Source organism: Pleurodeles waltl, chromosome 5 (assembly GCF_031143425.1).
Source record: "Pleurodeles waltl isolate 20211129_DDA chromosome 5, aPleWal1.hap1.20221129, whole genome shotgun sequence".
Taxonomy (NCBI): Eukaryota; Metazoa; Chordata; class Amphibia; order Caudata; family Salamandridae; genus Pleurodeles; species Pleurodeles waltl.
The window spans coordinates 1,497,227,160-1,497,248,185 of record NC_090444.1 but is presented as its reverse complement, the minus strand read 5'-3'; the positions used below and the strand labels follow the sequence as shown (position 1 = coordinate 1,497,248,185).

The following is a 21,026-nucleotide window of genomic DNA, read 5'->3' as shown; positions in this document are numbered from 1 at the left end:
TATCCAAAATTCATTTTTTACTGTTGCAAGGCGTACCTCCCCTATAGTATAACATTGGAGTTACCTTATTACATTTAATAAGCTGAAACTTCCACATGCGGACAAGTACTTTGACCCTTGCTAATCGGATTGGGACAGGATCCAAATTTGAAAAGTTTTGGCCTTCTTTCACTATAATCAGACAGTTAAAGTGAAATCTGTCCAAATGTGTCCAGAACCTTTTGATTTAGCCAGAGGGGTTTGTCAGGGGTGTATCCTGGCACCAATGTTATTTATACTACATATTAATAATCTACATGACCATCTGACTGTGGGGAGGATGTCCCGCAAACAGGCAACCTGAAAATACCGGCATTACTCTATGCAGATGACACCATACTTTTAGCTCGTATACCAAAGAGTCTCTCACATTTGTTGCAGAACATCGCTAACTTTATGAGTGAAATAGATGTGGATATCAATTATTCAAAATCCCACATATTCGCTTGTGGCACTAAGAGGCATCGTTTGAGCTCTTTATCTATCAACTCCAAGCATTTTTGATATGATTGACAAATTAGTAGTAGTACATATAAACATGCAGATTTACCAATGTGAATAGGCCCCTGGGAATCTCTAGCTTTCAGAAATACCTAATGCTGGTATGTTGCCCCTGCTGGTAGACTTTCCTGTGTCCAAACTTATAGGCACCATACAAGTCAAATGCGTCTTTGAAATTCCTCGCAATTGCTGAGGATTTGGCACAAAGGTATATTTTAATAAGTCATAAATACGAAAAAAATGTGTTTGTTTCGCTATAGATTCGTTTTTACGCAGAATTATAAAAAAGGGAAAGATTGTACGAGCCTTGCATGTCATACTTTCTTGGTCTCACAAGGGCCACTCATTTTCTGAAAAGCCGTAAGGGTTTTTTGGGTTCACTGTGTGGTAACGACTTTGAAGCCAAAACTGCAATCACCCAACTTGACGAATTTACATGAAAATGGCTATCCCAAATTTAACAGCTGCTATTTTGAGTGCCAACCAAAGAATTGCTGTGAAACAATTGATAGGAGTGACCCCTCTCCCTCACTTAACATTCTTGTGTACCTCTGGGTTAAATACATAGCTTGCCTTCATAACACTTTTTATTATCTTTTCCAATGTAATTCAATACACGGACATAGACTACGTAAAAACACTTGAAACTAATGCTTGTGTTTAGTCCAAACATATTTCCTGACAAACTATGAACGCTGTAACTCAGTATTTCCCAGGTAGTCTGGGGACATCTCCCAATACTGCTTTGTGGAGTGCCCATTATTATCAAAGTTACAGTTGCAAGCCATGTCACCAATTTGTCCTTCTGATTTCTATTCAATGTATTGTGAAAATCCATTGCCGAATTCAGAATTTTGTCCAGTTTTCTGAAAACATATTTGTTTCTGGCATCGCCTGTTGTTTTTTCACACCCATATCTTCCAAAAACTGCAAACATAGAAAATAAGAACTCGCTGTACGTGCTGAGTCTTCTGTGCTGTTCTCAAGCATAACCTTGCTAGCTTGAGGTTGAGAGAGCGTAGTTTTAATATCATATATTATAGACGTGAAATGCTTACATTTGACTAAAACACTATTAAAATGTATTAATAAAAGTATAAGTTTTGCTCATGTATGAATGTTAATGCTAAATTCATTATAATCTTCAGTTATATGCATTATTATGATCAAAACTGTATTCATTAAAATTGTATGTCTTAAGTTAGCATGAGTCGCGAACTAGCTGTGTAACTCTCATTTAAAACCTTTTTTTCCTGCTTTTTCTGTGTGCGGACTCGCAAAGGACTATTACCCAGCTATTGTTCTCTTCTGTATTAATTTGAAACATGAACAAAACTTCCCATCCGCATTTTTAGCAGCTTTTAGTATAAAAGATATGTGCTTCGAAACAGCAATGGACACTCTCAAGGACGATGAGACGAGGGGAAAAGAACTCCTGACCCGAGACGTGTGCCAAGATGGTGAAGTAACCCCGGACGTACCACCTACGAAAATGCTGATTATGAAGACCAATTGAAAGACGAGAAAATATCGAAGAATGACAAATGCATTACTTAATGAATAATTTGATTGGTTACCAATGATGGGATGTAGTTATTAACCAATAGAATTTTGGGGGAATGGAATACGAAAAGGGGATAAAAACTCATGACACAAGGGACGACAGTCAGTTAGGAAGGGAGGACATCGATTGCATCCAGAAACTCTGTCACTCTATTTGGTGATTTGAGACTTAGACAAAAGTATCACAGCCCATAGACCACCCTATTACACTTTCCTCCATATGAGGAGAGTGACCCTTGATTCTCTTTAGATAGATTGGCGGTGAACCATCTGATGTCCTGTAGACGAAGACTAATCCTGTATGCTGACTTAGCTTGAGGAGGGTAATTATTACTGCTAACAGAATCTCTATGCCTTTCTTTCTAGGTACCAACTGCTGTATGTTTAATTAGGTATCTTAGTTAGATGGTTTCCAAATTGATGTTCTAAATTGTTTTGCATGAAGCCCAACATGCTAATGCTAATTTGAGGTTAGGTGAGGTATTCAATTGACTGACGAAACTGACGTGACTAACATGTAGCTATGCTGAACTGATATTCTGATGTTTTATCATGCACTATGGTCTATCCTCTGCTAACGTATCTATCCTATGATTCTGATTATCGCATTATTGAAAGTTCATTATAATTGCCACTCTGTGATTATGCTTTTATGCTTCTTGGTTTTGAGATTAATACGTTTAATATTAGATTATAATCAATAGGGAATAAATTCACAAATTCTTCCTTTAAGGTGTGGTTATTTGAGTCAGGAACAAATGAATGCGCCGAAAATTCATTAATGGTTATTGTGAAAGATATTTTGATGTTTGATAATCTCGTCTTACGGAGACTTACCACTGGGTCAAAAGGTTCATCGACCTAAAACGAGTCCTGATGTGTATAAATTAACATAGACGGACGCGTTAACAATTCTGGTAGCAGAGGATAGTTTGGCCCTTGGAGGCCCTAGGACGGAGTTTTTGTTGTTAATTTTGTTTTCTATGATAATGAAATTTGGCAAAACGATGAGTGGCTAGGTTCACCATGGGCTCTCCTGGGATCTCGGAGCCTGCCTAAGATGAGCTGGAAATGTTCTTGGCGCCATAGTATGTGTGGTTAGGGTTTTTGCGCTTGCTCAAAAGCTTATGCAACTTGCAGGAGATTGTGAAGATTGTGTGTTTAGGCCAAAGATAAGTGTCGTTTAGCAGGAGTGGGCGTACTCCACAGTATGAGAGTAGGGAAGTCGGCGTACTTCACGTGAATGCAGCGCTTATTGTTCAAAATTATCCACGTGGTTGGTTAAGGTACGGACCTGTTGAGGTCTAAGACTCCGGAGTAGGATGAAAAATATGGTTTATGTTGTAATCTGCGTGGTTTAATAGGTCAATCGGGCGTGGTTGACAAGTCAAGTTTGAGTCACAACGTATGTATGAAACCTTCGATGGAGATTTGACAAGCTCTAAAGTGCACTAGAGGGAGTCATTGACAAGTCGAGAGTAGGATTTGCGGTCGAATTCTGCTTGCGTATGTGGGATCTGAGAAGGAGAGAGTAGCTGCTGAGGCTTCAAGTGAAATCTCTGTAAAGTTCTGAAGCGAATGTGTTACCCTTCCTGTAGTAAATCGGCAGATTTGTATTGTCATTTAAGGTGTCTGCAATAAATCGCATTAGTTTATATGAGTTATTAGAAGTTAGTGAGGTGTGGATAAGCCGCAAGACTTTGTCAGTTGCAGTGTGTATGAGTGTGATGTCAGAAGTGCCGCGCTGGGATAGGTCAGATGTTGAGAGGGGTTGCGCACGGATTGGCTGCCATCCGTGAGAGGCAATAGGGTGAGCAAAGGGCAGGTGAAGAGTGTCCTGGGAACTAAGCCGTTCCTGATTAAATCTAAAATAAAATGAATTTTGTTAAGGCATTCAAAAGCGCTTTGAGGGGAGATGTGTACATCGTTGCAACAGATGGGGAACCTACACCGCCCGAAGGTACTCCAGCTTATACTGTTATGGAGGAAAAGGGTGTTGCACCGTGTTTGTGGTTAAAACAATGGCGCAAGTTGACAGAAAAAGAAGGGTGTCTAGCGTTTCCGGAACATGGGACGTTTAATCAAAAAGTTTTAGAAAACTTGAGGTGGATGTTAAATACACAAAAACCACCTCCGAGACCAGCACAATATGAGGCTCTAGCGATCTGGGATTTGATGGCTCTTAAGCATAGGCAGGAAAGGTTTCACAGGAGATTGACAAGAGCAGAGAAATCTTATGCAGAAGCAAGGTGGGATAACGAGAATAAGATGTGGAGACGGGGAATCGTAGATGGGTTAAAGCTGTTTCCAGCGATAACACAGGAAGAGGAGAGACAGGGAAAGAAAGCTTCTTGCAAAACTAACAAAGACTCAGACAAAGTTAAAGAACAAAAAAGGACCTGGGAAGAAGAGGATGATTCAGAGGATGAGGAGTTTATGGATAGATTACTGCTTGACCGACCACCACCTTATGCAGTGAGTGATAATGTTCCGAGCACTAGCTTGGATCCTGGGAACCAGACACAAGAGAAGGGAGTCACTGATACGGTACAGACTAGTGATACAGCTTTGATACAGAATGGTGACAGTGTACCTACTGCTCCAGACATACCGACACAGTTGCAACCTCCACCACAGATAAAAATAATTTATCCCGATGTTCCAGTGCTCGAGACTACTACAAACTTAGTGGTGCCGCCAGACCCGATATATACAAAACCAAGATTGGTTCAGATCGAGTCAACCCCACAGTTGGTGTCACAACCGCCACAACTGATACCGGGGTATAACCCAGTAGCGGGTCCTTTGAAAGAACCTGCACCAGGATTATTAGAGCAGACCTATGGTGTTGCAGCTCCTAGAAGCCTGGGATCAGGTCAGACACCTGCCGCCATATCACTACCTATCACTGTTGGTCCCCCAGTACCGTTGTACGCCCAAGAAAGAACAAGGACATGTGAACAGGGAGTCATGACCCATGAAGCCATAAGAGGAGGGTCTATTAGAACTCCACAAATAATGTCCCAGGGAGGTCAGGTTTCCGAACAATCAAGACCCTTAATGGACCTCAGTCCAATAGGGGCACCTTTTGAGGCAATGCGACAAGCAGGGTTGGGAGTCCTGACTCCCCAAACTATGAGTACAAATACCTCGTACACTCCAATGATACATACAGGGAACATTTCACTGCAGGGTTTTACAGTACAGCAGTTAAATGAGTGGTTAGAGAAAACTTGTACATCACAAAAGGCTACAGCAACTACAGTAACCGAAGTTAATCCCGAAAAAGAAAAACAAGATGAATACCTGAATCTGGTACGGCTAGGTGCAGAAGCTGCTGAGTTAGTGGAAGGAACAATGGGGGTGAACAGGTTAGAATCTTACACTGAGGCAGAATTGAGATACTTATGCCCTAAGATTACTAAAGAAGTGGGAAAAATACACCAGAGATTAACAAACTTGGCAGACAAATACAACATCGATATTGGAAACACGAAACATTTGAAACGAAGTTACAGATTAGACTTCAAAACAAAAGATTTCGAACACATGAGATCCGCAGGTATGAAAACACACCTGAAAGAATTGCTGCAGAGTGCGCAAATCTGGGGAGCATTAGAAAAATGGGAAAACCGATGGGCAAAGAAAAGGGACAAAGGGAAGAGGGATAGTCCAGGGTCTATTGAAACGGCGACTACACCCAATCTGGATACAGTAAAAATCTTGCCCATGAGAGAAACAGCTGGTGGTGTTTTAGTCCATGTGCCATGGTCCAGGGGAGATATTTTGTCCTTTACAAATGATTACCCGAGGTTGAGAGAGAAACCGATCGAGTGGTATCAGCAGACAGATAGATTCGTGAAGCTTGCAAAATGTCTTTGGGAGGACTTGAATACTTTGTTTGAGATTATTGTTCCGCCAGATTTATGGCTTGAGTGCAAAAGAGGGGTGGATTGGCCCACAAAGGAACCGGCAAGAGATAAGGCGATAGGAGCACCTTCTGAAGAGGTGATGAAATATTATCATAAAGTCATTGAGTTTTTGAAACAAAAAGTGTCACCGAAGGTGACCGATTGGCAGAAAATTGACCGGACTTCGCAAGAAGTTAAGGAATCAATACATGCCCATTATGAGAGATTGTTAAAAGCATTTAAACATTACAGTGGTACTGAAACGATGGAGCCGAAAGACATGAATCATCTTGTGTTCAGATTTGTTGAAGGGCTGAGACCAGAAGTTGGTCAGATGATTAAGAATCATTTAATTTGTTGGCAAGCTAAACCGATTGACGAGGTGTTGCAGTATGCGAAATACTGTAGTGATGAAATTGAGTTAAAGCAGAAAAAGCTGAATGAAATGGTGATGGTGATGCATATAAGAGCTGCACAGGCTGGAATTCAGGGAAATGGTGTTCAGCAAATGATGCATCAGCAACCGCAAATGAACGGGGGGTTTCAGGTACAGCCGAGAGGTAGAGGTCGAGGCTTTGTGAATCATAATTTAGACATGAATAATGTTGTCATACAAAATGATGGGCAAGTAGTGAAGAGGATGTCACCATGTCACGCGTGCGGGGGCATGGGACATTGGAAGCGGGATTGTCCAAATATGGTGCATGATGATGCAGTTCAGCAGAGCATGAATGTTGGGGCACAACAGAATCAACGAGGTCCAAGAATGAGACAGCAAAATCAGAATTATCAAAATAATTTGGCGCAGATGTCAGGGGTACAACCCATACAGCAAATGCAGACACCACGTTTCCAAACTGTGTCAGTACAACCAATACAACAGCAGATTCCTATGGTGCCTAGACAGCAAATGCAGCTACCTCTAGCCCGATGGGTCAGCAACAGGTGATGCTTCCTCAGCAGGTCACAGGTCAGGTGTCGAGTCAAAACAATACTGTACAGCAATTCCCATTACGAGGTGAAAATGAGACGAATGACGAATGGTCAGATGACAGTTCAGACAGTGAAGAGTGCAGGCTCGCAGCCTCATTAGAAGTAGATCAGAGAGGCCCATATGTAGAAGGAAAAGTAATGGGCTATAAGGTTTCATTTTTGGTTGACACCGGAGCTACACGCTCTACAGTCCGTAGTGTGGAAGTACCAAGGTTACCTTTATCAGGATGCACAATACGAGTGGTTGGTGTGGCTAATCAGTATCTGACAAATCCAATTACCGATCCAGTACAGGTTGAAATTGCGAATTTCCAAGGCCTGCATAGGTTTGTCGTATGCGACTCAAGTCCAGTATCCCTACTGGGAAGGGACTTACTATGTAAAACTAAATGTTCAATTACCTGTTCCAACGATGGAATAGAAGTTCAGACAAATAGTGATGACGAAGGTGATGAGGACCAGCTTATAGGGGGAGGGGAGACGAGTGAAGATTACCCTCTAATTACCTTATTCCCAGTGTTCACACTAATCGACTTACCTGCTGACCTACAAGGGTCCGTAACAGAAAGAGTGTGGGATTTGACAGGAAAGGAGGTTGGATTAATTAAAGGAATTAAACCAGTCAAGGTGCAGATAAAACCAAATGCAGTATTCCCACAAGTACCACAATATCACATGACTCAAGACGTACTCATTGAAGTGACACAGATAATTGCAGATTTTCTCAGGCAAGGAGTTTTGAAGGAAGTTTTGAGCAGTCCATGTAACTCACCTATTATGGGTTTGAAAAAGCCCTGTGGGAAGATTCGGATTGTGCAGGATTTGAGAAAAATAAATGAAATTGTGATCAAATGCTGCCCTGTGGTTCCTAATCCAGCAGTAATAATGTTCCAAGTTCCTTGCAATGCTGAATGGTTTACCGTAGTAGACCTATCACAGGCATTTTTCTCAATACCACTGCATGAAGAAAGCCAATTTTTGTTCAGTTTTAAGTTCCTAGATAAGGTGTACAGTTGGTGCAGAATCCCTCAAGGGTTTTCCGAATCTCCATCTATCTTTAATCAGATTTTAAAGAAGGATTTGGAATCTCTTGTACTGCCTTTTAATTCAACTCTTGTGCAGTACATTGATGACTTGTTGATTGCATCCAAGACCAGAGACAGTTGCAAATATGATACCATTGCTTTATTGAACCATTTGGGAAGAAACAGGCATAAGGTGTCACCTAAGAAGCTGCAGTATTGTCAGAAAGAAGTAAAATATTTGGGACATCTAATTGAGAAAGGATCCCGAAGAATATCAAAGGAGAGAATAACAGCTGTCATACAAATGAATCCCCCAACAACAAAAAGAGATGTCAGGAGGTTTTTGGGAATGGTGGGTTATTGCCGCCAATGGATACCCAATTTTTCAATCATTGCAAAGCCCTTAATAAAACTGACAGGGAAAGATGTCAAAGATGAACCATATACAATCACTTTTACAAAAGAAGAACTTGAGTCATTTTTGGAGCTGAAGGAATGCATGTGCAGGGCCCCAGTATTAGGGATGCCTGATTATGAAAAACCTTTTCTGTTGTTTTGTCATGAACGTGATGCTTGTTCTTTGTCTGTTTTAACACAGGTCCACGGAGATGCAAATCGCCCTGTAGCATATTTTTCAGCTACTTTGGACCCTGTCACAGCAGCCCTACCGGGTTGTTTGCGAGCAGTTGCAGCAGTTGGTAAAAGCCTTTCTCAATGTGAGGGCATAGTCATGGGATACCCTTTAACAGTTTTGGTTCCACATTCTGTTGAAATATTGTTGACAAGAACGAAAACACAGCACATGACGAATGCACGACTTACCAAATATGAGACGATTATTTTGGGGTCACCAAATGTTACACTGAAAAGATGCACAGTACTGATCCCGGCAACTCTGCTTCCCAATGAAAATACAGAAGTCAAAGAAGGGGAAGAGTTTGAGCATGATTGTCTCGAGGTGACTGACCTCTGTACCAAACCTCGCCCAGATATACAGGACACCCAATTAAAAGAAAATGATTGCATTATGTTCGTAGATGGGTCCTGTTTAAGAGATTCAACTGGAACATTAAGAGCTGGCTATGCAGTATGTACAATGTCTGGCATAGTCGAAGCCTCCTGGCTTGAAAAAGTATTTTCAGCACAAGTGGCAGAATTAATAGCTCTTACAAAGGCCTGCCATGCTGCTGTGAATTTGAAAGTTACAATTTATACTGATAGCAGATATGGATTTGGAATTGTACATGATTTTGGTCAGATCTGGTCACAAAGGGGTTTCATGACCTCTTCCGGATCACCTGTGAAAAATGGAGAACAGATAAGAGATTTGTTACATGCAATTCAGTTACCTCTTGAAGTTGCCGTGGTAAAGTGCAGTGCTCACACCAGATCACAAGACTTTGTGTCAATGGGAAATCATTATGCAGATCAGGTAGTAAGATTTTGTGCATTAAATTGTATATCATTCAAAGAGCAGTGGGAATTGCTACCTCAGCCTGAAAATGACACGACTCTGAATCTAGCATTGCAAGTGGTTGATACTCTAGATGAGTTAAATACACTACAGAACCGTGCTAACAAAGTAGAAAAACGCTCCTGGCAGAAAATGCAATGTACACAGAGAGCAGATGATATATGGGTCTCAGATGATGGAAAATTAGTCTTACCTAATAGCCTACTGTCACAATTCGCCTGGTTATATCATGGACAAGCACATTTAGGAAGAGACGCTATGATCAGATCTTTTAAAGTTGATTGGCTTAATCCAAAATTCAGACATGCTGCAGAAATTACTTGTCACAGATGCATTATCTGTCAACAGATGAATGTTGGAAAAGAAACAGTGGTAAATTTGAGCCACATTGGAAGAGCTGAAGGTCCATTTAATAGAATACAAATGGATTTCATTGAAATGTCTGTTTGTGGGGGATTGAAGTACGTGTTGGTGATTGTGTGTGTTTTCAGTCATTGGATTGAGGCATACCCTACACATAGAAATGACAGTCTCACAGTTGCAAAACTATTACTGAGGGAATTAATACCACGATTCGGGTTCCCGGTTTCTATAGAATCAGATAGGGGAAGACACTTCGACAATGAGGTGATCAAACTTCTGTGTGCAGCACTCAACATCGAGCAGAAGTTACACTGTAGCTATCGCCCTGAAGCATCAGGACTAGTTGACAGGATGAATGGTACCTTAAAATCAAGAATAGCGAAAATGTGTGCAGCAACAAACATGAAGTGGCCAGATGCATTACCGCTAGTACTGATGTCCATGAGAAACACACCAGATAAGAAAACAGGATTGTCCCCCCATGAAATCCTCATGGGTAGAGCAATGAGGTTACCAGCGGTACCTGCCAATGCACTAGTGAATATTACAGATGATATGGTGTTGGATTACTGCAAAAATTTAGCTGACGTGATACGCTCTTTCTCTCACCAGGTAGAAGCTAACACGTTACCACCAATCGGCGAACCAGGACACTCTCTGCAAGCTGGAGATTGGGTGGTTGTCAAGAAACACGTTAGAAAATCGTGTCTTGAGCTGCGTTGGAAAGGGCCATATCAAGTGATATTGACAACCACTACTGCTGTGAAATGTGCCGGGGTTCCCAACTGGATACATGCCAGCCACACAAAAAGGGTAACGTGTCCTGTTGAAGAGGAACTTGAAAATTCCGGTACAGCAACTTCAAGAGAAGAAGTCTCAGAATCAGAGATCAGTCAAGAAAGATCTGAGACTACAGGAGAGCACGCTGAGAACAGCCGCATTCCTCACACTATCAGAGAGTTCGAGAGAGGTGACGGAGTGCCAATCTCAGTGGAGGCAGCAGGAGAACAAAGACAAGGAGAGGTTCTCCCAGAAGCAGACGAATACAATTCAGAACCTGAATACAGTATTGAACCAGAAGGAGAGAGAGACGGAATAGTAACAAATCCAAATCAAAACAAATCAGACTATTCTGATCGAATTCCAAGCCTACCGAGAGAAAAGACCATATCACAAGAGGAGGGTGCTGTCCAGCGTCCTGAAGGAGATCACCGAAACAAGACTCATAGAGGTGATACATGGCCAGAAAGGTCGCCCTTTAGAATAAGAGAATTAACGAACGAGTCAATAATAGAAGAAAGCGATACATCACAGGTGGATGATCTGAGTGAAGGGGAACAGCAAGGTGAACGAAGATTAAAAAGAAAGAGAATAGCAAACCGAAGGTGCACAGGTCCTGAATGGGCATATGCTACAACCTCTGAATGGCAACCAGAATTCTTAGCATTTTGCTTTGATCGAGAAGTGCCAGGCCAATACTACGGTACCTGAAGGAAAACATCAGGAAAACTCTGTAGAAAATATATTAAAAGGAAAGAGACTTTATAAACCTACCGGAAAGAGACAATTAAAACTGGATTTGACATCAAGAAACCTGATTACGACAAGCTGCTAACCTGAATTGACAAAAAGGGTCCTGGAGTGAGAGAAGACTCTGTAAATACGCATAAAGAGTTTGCCATCTTAAGTTGATTGTTGATCTGCTATTCTGATTCTATACAAACATGGCTTATAGTAACAAAGGAAGTAAAGTGTGTGGTTGGTTAGGACTTATGATAGGTGTTGTATGCGCAATAATGATTGTGGGAGTGATCGTGGGAATGCCGTGGAGAGAGAGTAAAACTATTAATGCAACTTCAAAACCTGAGACTACCACTATAACTAATAAATTATCACTGTGGGAGAAATTCGAACAAGATACTAAACATCTACATGAGGGAACTAATACGAAGGGGGAACTTTCTACTAATGTCTTCTATCGCTTATTGAATGAGTATGTGGAGACTATGGATACGAAAGATTGTTATGTGTGTACTAAAATTCCTTCATCTGTGCAGGAGGGGGTTACTTATCATAGTCTCCCTCTTACTTATGGAATTAGCTGTAGTTTGTTACTAACGAGATTCTATAATCAAGAGCATGTACAATACTTCTATTCGAATCTGGATGTTGTGTTCTCTTTTGTGCCTGTAATTGAATTCCTAAATAAGCTAGCTAAAGAGCATGATATAAAATTAGTCAGAGGATTCTTTGAGCCAACACTAACATTTGGAACTGCTTATGCACACCGCAACAATTTAACATGCTTACTGTCTTCTGTAGAAAAAAAGCTTTTTAGATCACACAGATGATAGACGCAAAGCATTAAAAGAGAAATTAGAAAAAGGCTTAGAAAAACGTACTTATGCAAATGATTACGCCTTCACTGCCATTAAAACACAAGGCAAGTTAGCTATAGATGCACTACACGTAGGTAGGCTATGTATATACAGACCAAAATCCGATAACGACAATTTGTTTGTGGGTACGAGTGAATGTAGGCATGTGTTTTTGTTCCAGAGTAAATGGACCTTCATGTTAAATGGACAAGACCCAGCGATTCCTGGAATCTATTACATTTGTGGGTTAAATGCATATTATCGTCTCCCAAAGGGATGGTATGGGACATGTTATTTGGGAATAGTTTTCCCAAAAATATACCAGATTGACGACTTAAAACAAATACATAAATCTTCTGAAATACAACATTCTAGACAAAAACGAGAATCAGTGGCTGCTGTCGTTGGTGACATATTTGGAGCAATAATCCCATCAGTTGGGGTTATCTTAAATTCTATGAAAATTCAAAAGTTGTCTACTATTGTGGATAACATGCTGACAAACTTTACAGGAGCAATATTATTAATGGATACTGAACTCGCTGCAGAAAGAGCTATGACTCTTCATAATCGGCTTGCTTTAGACATTCTTTTAGCAAAGAATGGAGGTGTGTGCAAAATGCTTAATGAGCGTCACTGTTGTTCCTATATACCTGATAATAGTAAGAAAATTAGAAACATGCTTACTAACCTGACTTGAGATAGTACAGATTTGAAGGAACTGAAAGAACCTGGAGTTTGGGAAAAATTTGGAAAAGGAATTGCCCGGGTAGGAAACTGGTTTACCAATATTTGGAATGGTGTTCTTGCAAAAATTATGATGGGCCTACTTATTGTTTTAATTTGTCTATTAGTATTATGGGGAGCATGCAAAATTAACGACAAAATTAGAAGAAACTTGTCAAAAAGAGCCAAACACAATGAAGAAAGTGAAAGAGAGAAAATGTTCAATGAAATATGGGGAAGTTCACATAAAGGGCAAGATGTTGAAATGCGCATTATGCGCAAGGTGAAAAACTGAAAATCAAGAATTGTGTGATGACGTGCGTCATCAGAGGAGGGACTGAGAGAGCGTAGTTTTAATATCATATATTATAGACGTGAAATGCTTACATTTGACTAAAACACTATTAAAATGTATTAATAAAAGTATAAGTTTTGCTCATGAATGAATGTTAATGCTAAATTAATTATAATCTTCAGTTATATGCATTATTATGATCAAAACTGTATTAATTAAAATTGTATGTCTTAAGTTAGCATGAGTCGCGAACTAGCTGTGTAACTCTCATTTAAAACCTATTTTTCCTGCTTTTTCTGTGTGCGGACTCGCAAAGGACTATGACCCAGCTATTGTTCTCTTCTGTATTAATTTGAAACATGAACAAAACTTCCCATCCTTATTTTTAGCAGCTTTTAGTATAAAAGATATGTGCTTCGAAACAGTAATGGACACTCTCAAGGATGATGAGACGAGGGGAAAAGAACTCCTGACCCGAGACGTGTGCCAAGATGGTGAAGTAACCCCGGACGTACCACCTACGAAAATGCTGATTATGAAGACCAATTGAAAGACGAGAAAATATCGAAGAATGACAAATGCATTACTTAATGAATAATTTGATTGGTTACCAATGATGGGGTGTAGTTATTAACCAATAGAATTTTGGGGGAATGGATTACGAAAAGGGGATAAAAACTCATGACACAAGGGACGACAGTCAGTTAGGAAGGGATGACATCGATTGCATCCAGAAACTCTGTCACTCTATTTGGTGATTTGAGACTTAGACAAAAGTATCACAGCCCATAGACCACCCTATTACACTTTCCTCCATATGAGGAGAGTGACCCTTGATTCTCTTTAGATAGATTGACGGTGAACCATCTGATGTCCTGAAGACGAAGACTGATCCTGTATGCTGACTTAGCTTGAGGAGGGTAATTATTACTGCTAACAGAATCTCTATGCCTTTCTTTCTAGGTACCAACTGCTGTATGTTTAATTAGGTATCTTAGTTAGATGTCTTCCAAATTGACGTTCTAAATTGTTTTGCATGAAGCCCAACATGCTAATGCTAATTTGAGGTTAGGTGAGGTATTCAATTGACTGACGAAACTGACGTGACTAACATGTAGCTATGCTGAACTGATATTCTGATGTTTTATCATGCACTATGGTCTATCCTCTGCTAACGTATCTATCCTATGATTCTGATTATCGCATTATTGAAAGTTCATTATAATTGCCACTCTGTGATTATGCTTTTATGCTTCTTGGTTTTGAGATTAATACGTTTAATATTAGATTATAATCAATAGGGAATAAATTCACAAATTCTTCCTTTAAGGTGTGGTTATTTGAGTCAGGAACAAATGAATGCGCCGAAAATTCATTAATGGTTATTGCGAAAGATATTTTGATGTTTGATAATCTCGTTTTACGGAGACTTACCACTGGGTCAAAAGGTTCATCGACCTAAAACGAGTCCTGATGTGTATAAATTAACATAGACGGACGCGTTAACAAGGTCAAAAGATTGAGCACAGTACAACCTGCCCTCGTGAATAACATTTTGAATGTGCGAAAATGTGTTTTCTGATTAACAAAATTGTTTTGTTTAGGTTGCACATGTTTACTAATCTGCTTTACCCATAATTTAGCAAACTATGATAATAGTTTGTTAGGAACGAAACTATAATGTCATCTCTTTCAAAACGTAAGAGTACACTAATCATACAAGCAAATGTCACTGTATAGGGAATAATTCAAAACTGCTCAATGATGTTATTTACTGTTAAAAACCTCATCACTAAGCTATTGCCTTTTTCTTCAGTATATGCATTGCAACAAAATGGAAATGCACAGAAAACATTTGTCTTATTCGTCCAGAACAGATTGAACAGATCAATTCAAGAAACTACAGGTAAGAACAATATATTTTTTACAATTGAAATGTACATTTTTTGAGGGAAATATACTGAGTACAAAGGATAAATATTAGGATGCCAGCGATTAGAGTGGTAAAACCTACCTGGCATTTCACATTACTCTCTAATTGGGTGTACTGAAATTGAGTTTACCTAGCCTCATCTTAAGGTAAAAATATTTGTGGACATTATGGCCCTCATTTTGACTTTGGCGGACTGAGAAGCCCGTCCGCCGAAGTCCCGAATGGTAAGTTGCCACAAGTGTGGCCCCCTTCCCTCGGCCCCCATTACGAGGTTCCCGCTGGGTCAGCGGGCAGAAACAGAGTTTTCTCCCACTGACCCAGCGGGAATTGGCTTACAGTATTGTCTTTGGCTCGTAACAGAGCTGGCTGCAATGATGTAGTGCATAGGGTGCATCAGCACCCATCGCATTTTTCACTGTCTTCAAACCAGACAGTGTACATTGCGACGGAGCTGGCCAGGTTGGCCCTTGCACTGCCCATGCAAGTGTATGGGCAGTGCAGTGGCCCCCACTGGGGAACCCTGCACCCTGTCTCTGACAGTTGTTTCTTGGCGCTGCTACTGCCATATAACCGCTGGCAGAGAAGGGAGTTGTAATCTCCAGGGCAGTGATGATTGCAGTGCTGCCCTGACGGATTAGGACCGCCAGCACTGCCACACCGTCCTGCCGACAAAAAGTGGCGGTGCCGTTGGTCCGACCGCAGCAGCCATAATAAGGGCCTATGTGTTCCCGATATTTTAAAGAGGTAAGCCAACCCAACTGTTGTGTCTTTACAATTCAGACCTTAAATCACATTGAGAACATATTTTGTTCATCACTCATTGTTTAAATGTATATTATTCTTTGTCATTAAAAAGGTTGGCTGGCCAAAACCACTTTGACTAGGGATAGTGTTGCCCTGTTCCTACAGTGATGTGCAGCAGTTAAAGATGTTCTTTCTGTCGGGTAAAACAGTGCCTAACTTGAGCCAGTAGATGCAGATAGAGTTCATCTGCACTAATTTTTGGGGAGCAGGCCACAATTTATCTCAATAGACTTTGATCAAGAACATGAGATAGAAAAACATAATAAAGGAAAAGAAAGAGGCAGAGAAAGAGGGAAAGACAGTATTGAAGGGAGAAAGCAGGGATAAATAAAAACCTGTAAGAGTGACGTAAAGAGGAATGAGTTATTTTGTTGTAGATTAAGTTTTTAAGTGGAATCAAGACTGTGCAACCTTGGTATTTGGTTCCCAAATCTTCAATAGCACTAGCTGTGTGCATCTGAGCAGAACTTTGGGCCCAATGCTAAGGCACAATTTAAGAAGGGCCTAGCACTATAGATAAACACTTTAGAGCCATTTTTTATGCTAATGTGGCAACATTATGGCTAAAACACCACACCATATTTACAAAGTAGTGCAATGCGTGCATTGTGCCACTTTGTATCCTCTTAGGCCTCATTGTGCCTGCATGAGGCATAATGTATGCCAGGGGGGTGTTCCCCCATTAGGGGGTGGGGGGGCTAAAAAATGGTGCCAAAAAATCTTGGACATTTATTTGCACCATTTTAGTGGCATTTTTAATGATGCCTGCACGGAGTAGGCATTAAAAGCAAGGACACAATTGTTTTCAATGGGCCTCAATGTGCTTTGAAGAATTAACGTCAATATTTTTGGTGCTAATCCTGCAAAGGGCCAAACTAGCGTAAAAAATTTTGATGCTAGTTCCCTAACTACTGCCATGGTGCGCCGTGTGTTGAATATGGCGCACACCTGGTGGCGACTGGGAGGGGCGCTAAGGGCTGCAAGAAAAGTGGTGCTAGATTGGATGCAGTGTCACTTTTCTTGAATTTAGCCCTAATTCTTTTACAAAATATCTTGAAGCACTGCATGTACACATATTTAAAGACAGAGGTATAGATTGAAAAAGGTCTGGCAATCCTGATCAAAGCACTAGCAAAGCAAACAGGAATCCCTTTTATGCTGTGCTGTAAAGCCACAGCTAATACATATTTGCAAGTAAGGGACAGTGCTGCCCATTTACCATTACTTCATTTATCCCAACATTATGTCCACAGTTCCTTCATCAGAGGCACCCTGAGGTGCTGGATATCGACATCTAGGGGCATATTTATGGGAGCCTTGCATCATGTTTACACCATGCAAAGTGCTACATGCACGATGCAAGACTCTGAGTCAGATTTATGAAGCAAGGCAAAGCCACATTGCATGGTTTTGAGTGGCCTCAGAAATCTTGAGTTATTGCAAGACTGTGCAAATCCCTGAGCCACTATACTTTGCGCAAGGTAGGCGTTCCATGGATTCCATGGGTTTTGATGCATTTCCAGATTTACAAGGACTTGTAAACCTGGAATGCGTCAAACTCTTACACCTTCCATGAGCAGGAATAACAAGGAGAAATATATTCATTTCTCCTCCTTTGTTCCTATTTCTTTGTGGGCTGCATAATGCAACCCACATAGAAAAAGGAAAAAAACCTCTATTGATTGTTTCTGTGCAGATAAACAATCCTGCATGCAATGCAGGCAAACCTGCAATATGGTGCAAGGGTGCCTTAGTTGGCGCTAGGCTGTTGAAATGGTGCCAGCACAAGGGGAAAGGACAGGAATGCATCCTATTGGATAAATAGGTTGCATTCCGGCCCTTTCACTTTGACAAAGGGCAGTGCAGCAAGTCACTCCCTATGCCAAATCCTCATAAATGAGGGCCCTTCATTTCTGGGGAGGTGAATAGACAGACGAGGACTGTCTGTTTTGTAAGGGAGTGAGGATTGTTTAAGGAGATTAAGGATTAATGGAGCAAGATAGAAACGAGGGGGAAGAGATAAGCATTGTGGTGGGTGGAGCAGACCAGCACAACAGCAAGATTGAAGGCAAAGTGGAGCAGAAGGGGAACAACAAAGTGGACAACAGAGTCCATCACAAAAGAGAAGGAGAGATACAAAAGAAAGGAGACCCTAAACCAGCAGAGGATTGCAAATAAAAGCATTTGGAGTAGAGAAGCGATGAAGAGTGAAAAGTACCTGTAGTGACTGGAGTTTCCTTTGATGAAGCTTTTCATCACAGAACATTGCTGTGTCATCATAGGACACTGTGACAGGAGGCTGGACAATGGCCCTGGGCCTTTGTCATTTGGTTTCTGTCCATTGGGGGTTTCTGAATTTATTTCTGCTTCATTAAAACTTAAATTTACATCACTTTTATTATTTTTTACCCGATTTACTTGACTGCTGCGTACATAATTACTGCAGTACTTAAGAGCAGACTTTCAAATTTGTCATACTTGAAAACCAGTGATCACCCAGAGAGAGGCACTGAGTCACTATCAACAATGGTCTCTGGAAGGCACTATAATCTAAAGAAAGTATTGCACATTTGGTGGCAAGGATTTCATGAGTGTTCTGCATGAGTCCACAAGAAGATGACTGTGGTAACTGTCTGCAATAGTGGATAGAGTAGGTTTACTGCAAGCTAACATCTGCCAATCATCATGGCACAAGGATATGCCCCGTGTGGGCTTTCACATTGGGTATCATGTGTGGGGAGCATTAACCTATTCCCCTTTCCCTAGCTCACAACTTTGGGACAAGATTGTTGAGATACAGACTTCCTCAGGGGAAGATTACACAACTACTTGATTTTACCTGTGTTGCCAAATAACCACTTATCATAACCTTGTGAACAAGAAATACTATGGGACAGATTTACAACGCCCTTGCGCCTTCTTGTGCTACATTAGCATCATTTTTATTGACGCAAATGTGGCGTTAAGGAGGCCATTTTCCCATGCCATATTTACAAAGTGGACCCCCATGCGCCACATTATACTTGCTCCATGTAATATGTATGCATGGGGGGGCATGCCCATGCATGGAGGCCACAAAAAATGGTGCAGTGAAATCTACAAGATTTCCCTATGACATTTTTTCCTTCATTTTTAATAGGGCAGGCGTTAAAGTGACGGGCCCATTGTAATCTATGGGCCTCCCTAGTAGTTTGCTGCACTAGCACCATAATTTATGGCGCTAATCCAGCAAAACCCTACAAGAGCATCATAAACTATGTTGCTATTGTGGAAACGAATGCCATGTTGCGCTGCATTGTAAATACAGTGCAATCATGGTGTCATTAGTTGGGGTAGGGGCGGGGCAAGGAAAGTGGCTCATCGGTACTGATGTACACCTTTATTGCAGATCTGGCCATATATACTATTCGGATATATTGGATATCTTGACATTATTCCTTGACCTTACACAATGTGCTAAAAAGATAGGACCTCTTTGCACAGATTTGCAATCTGTGTAATTCGGGTAAAACAAATCCTGATTTACACAGATTGCAAATAATTTCATTTTGCGCCTTTGGAGATTCACAAAGAACACCAGAAAATGTACCATATTCATTGCATGTGTGGTAATATTGTGCCAACATCAAGGTGCCTTAAGATACTTACTGTTTGAGATCCCTGATTGAGTGGTGGAGATCTCCTCCTTCAGTGAAAAGTAACTAGTACTATCTTTAAACTTGTAAATTCAGTCTTAGATATCTGTACCCCCTGGCTTAAGGGAGTGGAGGCAAGTATGTCTACACTTAGGTGTAAATCTACACTCAGAAATGGTGAGTAGCAAAGCTGTGGAGATGTACCCCTATGTGCAATAGTACATTTATATGAGAGTAAATCTATAGATCTACCTTTGTGAATAGTGGTTTAGTTTTCAGTATTAACTTAAGGATTACACATGCGCGGGTGACTGGGCAAGTTCAAGATCAAATTTCTCAATTTTTTATTTGGAGAATGTTGGAAATGGCCCTTTCCGCAGGGTCACCCCCAAACTTTTTGCCACCTTCTGCCTGTTTTCCTGATTCATTTTTGCTGTATTTTAGGATTCTGGGCACTTTAACACTGATGACCAGTGCCAAAGTACAGGTGCTCTGTACTCTAAACATGTTAACATTGGCTTCTTCACAATTGGTATCATTAATTTACTTGTAAGTTCCTGGTAAAGTGAGCTATATGTGCCCAGTGCTTACTTTAACAATTCAGTACCTCTTCCTGTTTCTGAATACATGTCTGGTATAGATGACAGCTGGGCTTTGTGCATTCCCTCTAGAAAGTCACACAATGTGAGCTTAGGTGTGACTTAATGGGCCTTAATGGCCCATTTACTGGCTTGATGGGAGGGGTGGAGATTGTCACTGCCAACGTACACCTGAATAGAGCTATGCATCTCCCCACACAAAGGGCAACATAACCCCCTGTAGAGTGTTGGGAGCTAGAGAGGGCAGGAAAGGAACCTTGTGGACTTCAAAGGAAGGCCTGAAACCTTCATCCACCTTCCAGAACAAAGACACCAAAGTATAAATACTGAACACCAAAGCCCACCAAATCAGATCTCTACTGGAGCCAAGGGTACTCTGCTTTGAAGAAGGGCTACCACTCTACAACTGCATAGCTGTGTTGGCCTCGTGCTCCTGTGTGCTGTGCTGTAAGATGAACTGCCATTTTGATGTTTGCTCTGTTGTGTTAGCCTCCTGCCTACTGCTTCTGTCCTGCAGTGAGAATGAATGGACTTTCTCTCTACATCTTTTAACCCAGGAGTCTCCAAAGGCTCTCTGGGGTGCCCCCCTGTTCTTCTGCAGTCTCATCGACATCAAAGACTACTTGCACCTCTACTGGTGCTGCTGGTCTCTAACAACTGTGAGTCCTATCCTTGCCTGAGATGCCCTCCTCCTGGCCTCGGTCCCAGACGTGCATTCTACAACTATAAGCTTCAAAAAGCGACACATTGCCTGATGGTGGCAGAAATATTGATACATTGTGTCCTC

At 41.1% G+C, this 21,026-nt stretch overlaps 1 long non-coding RNA gene across 1 annotated transcript in view; it reads left to right on the top strand.

The window, feature by feature from the left end:
* The window catches only part of LOC138297401 (uncharacterized), a 240,719-nt gene extending 225,545 nt beyond the window's left edge, over positions 1-15,174 (top strand). Inside the window, exon 3 of the long non-coding RNA XR_011204078.1 lies at positions 15,085-15,174. This is a non-coding gene — a long non-coding RNA (uncharacterized lncRNA). The remainder of the gene's footprint in view (positions 1-15,084) is intronic.
* The last annotated feature ends 5,852 nt before the right edge of the window (positions 15,175-21,026 follow it).